Raw genomic sequence first — 3,716 nt, forward strand, 5'->3', positions numbered from 1 at the left:
GATAGGGCTCTTAAAGGTAGTGGAGTCAGGGGATATGGGGAGAAGGCAGGAACGGTGTACTGATTGGGGATGATCACCCATGATCACAGCGAATGGCGGTGCTGGCTCGAAGTGCCGAATGGCCTACTCCTGCACCTATTATCTATTGTTCATTGTTCCAGAGGACTGGAAAATCACAATAAAATATCCATTGTTTAAGACAGGAGCAAACCAAAAGAAAGGAAATGATATGCCATTTAGAATGGCTCCAGCGGTTAGTAAGTCCATTATTAATGATGTTTCGGGGTCTTAGAAGCACATAGTAGAATAGCATGAAGATCTTTGATAAGGGAAGATCAAGCATGTCAAATCTGTTGGAATTCCTTGAGGAAGTAACAAGCAGGATAGAAACAGAAAGTCAGTGATAATTGTTTACTTGGATTTTCAGAAGGCCTTTGACAAGGTTGGCTGACTGGCAGAAGGCAAAGAGTGGGAATAAAGGAGGCCTTTTCAAAGTAACCATGCAGGTACAGCAGGTAGTGTAGAAAGCAAATGGCATGTTGGCCTTCCTAGCGAGAGGATTTGAGTATAGGAGCAATGATATCTAACTGCAGTTATACAGGATCCTGGTGAGACCACACCTGGAGTATTGTGTGCAATTTTGGTCACTTAATTTGAGGAAGGATATTCTTGCTATTGAGGGAGTGCAGCATAGGTCCGCCAGGTTAATTCCCGGAATGGCCGGACTGACATATGATGAATAAAGTGATCGACTGGGCTTATATTCACAGTAACTTCGAAGGATGAGAGGCTATCTTTTGGAAACATATAACATTCTTAAGGGATTGGTCAGGCTAGATGCAGGAAAAATGTTCCCGATGTTGGGGGGAGTCCAGAACCAGGGGTCACAGTTAAAGAACAAGGCGTAGGCCATTTAGGAATGAGATGAGGAAAAACGTTTTCACCCAGAGAGTTGTGAATCTGTGGCATTATCTGCCACGGAAGGCAGTGGAGGCCAATTCACTGAATGTTTTCATGAGAGAGTTAGATATAGTTCTTAGGGCTAATGGAATCAAGGGATATGGAGAGAACGCAGGAACGGGGTACTGATTTTGGATGATTAGCCCTGATTACATTGAATGGCGGTGCTGGCATGAAGGGACGAATGGTCTACTTCTGCACCTTTTTTCTATGTTTCTAAGTTTCTATGTTTCTGCTTGGCTGTTGGTAACTAGTGGTGTTTCCAGGGGGCCAGTGTTGGGTCCGCTACTTTTCATGTTATATGCTAATGATCTGAATGATAGAATTGATGGGTTTGTGGCCAGGTTTCATGAAGATACCAAAATATGCAAAGCGGCTTGTCGTGTTGAAGAAGCAGTGACTTCGCAGAAGGACTTGGACAGGTTGGGTAAGTGGGCAAAAAAGTGGTAAATGCAAGAAAGCCAAGTAAAGTTTAGTGTATGGCCATGCACTTTGGTAGAAGAAATAAAGGCAATTACTATTTTCTAAATATAGATTATTTCAAGAGGGCTAGAATACAAAAACAGGGATGTCATGCTGAGGTTCTATAAGGAGCTGGTCAGGCCAGTCAGGAGTATTGTGAGCAGTTTTGGACACCATGTGTCCAATATGTTAGGATGTGCTGGTTCTGGAGAGGGTCCAGAGGAGGTTTACAAGAATAATCCCAGGAATGAATGGGTTAACATATATTGAGCACTGGGCCCGTACTCGCTGGATGAGGGGTGACCTCATTGAAACTTACCGAATAGTGAAAGGCTAGGGTAGAGTTGATGTGGACAGGATGTTTTCACTCGTAGGAGAGTCCGGCACCAGAGGTCATAGTCTCAGTGCTAAAGGATGTTCCTTTAGGAAGGAGATGCGGCGGAATTTCTTCAATCAGTGAGTGATGAATCTGTGGAATTCTTTGCCACAGAAGGCTGGGGGGCACCACATCAATGGATATTTTTAAGGCAGAGATGGATACCTTCTTGATTAGTATTGGGTGTCAAGGGTTATGGGGAAATGGCATGAGAATGGGGGTTAGAAGGATGAGATAGATCAGCCATGAGTGATTGGTGGAGTTGATCTGATGGGCCAAAAGGCCTAATTCTCCTGCTATCACCTATGACCTTATGATCTAATCGGAGGTTCAAATGGACTTGAAAGTAATGATGCAAGATCCCCAAAAGGTTCATTTGAAGTTTGAGTCGATAGTAATGAACGCAATAAAATGTCAGCATTCATGACGTAAGGCGACAGAATTGCTTCCTTATAGCGCTTACCGCCAGATACCCAGGATCAATCCCAACTATGGGTGCTGTCTGTACAGAGTTTGTACATTCTCCCAGTGACCATGCGAGTTTTCTCTGAGACCTTCGGTTTCCTCCCACATTCCAAAGGAACACAGGTTTGTAAGTTAATTAGCTTGGTATAAATGTAAACATATTGACCCTAGTGTGTGTGGGATAGTGTTAATGTGTGGGATCACTGGATGGTGCAGACTCGATGCATCGAAGGATCTGTTACTGCACTGTGTCTCTAAACTAAAACTAAACTAAACAAATAGAATATAATATAAAAGCAAGGATGTAAATACGAACTCTTGATAAGGTGCTGGTCAGGCCACAATTTGAATATTGTGAGCAGATTTGAGACCCGTTATCTGAGGAAGGATGTGCTAGCTTTGGAGAGGGTCCAAATATTTACGAGAATGGAAGGTTTACGAGAATGATCCCTGGGGGGATTAGGTTAATGTATGAGCAGCTTTTGATGGCTCTGGGTCTGTACTCACAGGAGTTTAGGATGAATGGGGGATGGAGGGGGGCATTCATTGAAACCTTCCTAATAATGATAGGCCTGGATAGTGGCTGTGGAGAGGATGTTTCCAGTAATGGGAGAGTCTGGGACCAGAGGGCGCAGCCCGAGAATAAAATATCTTAACATAAGTATAGAGATGAAGAGGAATTTGTTCAGCCAGGGGATGTTGAATTTTAGGGCGGGGTGGGGTGGGTGTCGGTGTGTGTGGGTGGTGGGGATTACGTGAGGACGGGGTTGTGTGTGTGTGGGCGGGGGGGTGGTGGGGTGTCGGCAGGGGGTTTATCGGGGGGAGGGATGTTTGGGCAGGGGCGGGTAGTATGGGGGTAGGGGGGAGGGAGCTCGGAGAATAGATGGAAGAGCCATGGGGAGAAGGGGGGTATCATGGGGCAGGGGGAGGAGCCAGCGAGGGGAACCAGAGGGGTAGTGGCTGGAATTATCGGTGGGATAGGCATTCACAGTGGGCGCTGCTCGCTGCTCGTTCTCCTCCGCCGGGATCAGAGTCTCCGCTTTCCCTTTGGTGACATCGGTGACATATCCGACTCAGGGCTGGGCTGGGTCTCCGACTCTGGGCTGGGCTGGTCTGTGCTGGGTCTCCGACTCAGGGCTGGTTTGGGATGGTCTGAGTCTCCGACTCTAGGCTGGGTCTCCCACCCTGGGCTGGGCAGGGTCTTCGACGCTGGGCTGGGTCGGGTCAGGTCTCCGTTGTTGGGCTGCTTTACACAGTATTAGTGAGACCACATTTAGAATACTGTGTACAGTTCTGGGGTCCATACTTAAGAAAGGATGTACTAGCCCTGGAGGCAGTGCAGCGAAGGTTTACAAGATTAATTCCTGCAATGAGGGGATTGACATATGAGGAAAGGTTAAGTAGGCTGGAATTCTACTCTTTGGAGTTTAGAAGAATGAGAGGCGATCTCATT

This window comes from Amblyraja radiata, unplaced genomic scaffold (assembly GCF_010909765.2).
Source record: "Amblyraja radiata isolate CabotCenter1 unplaced genomic scaffold, sAmbRad1.1.pri S136, whole genome shotgun sequence".
Lineage (NCBI taxonomy): Eukaryota > Metazoa > Chordata > Chondrichthyes > Rajiformes > Rajidae > Amblyraja > Amblyraja radiata.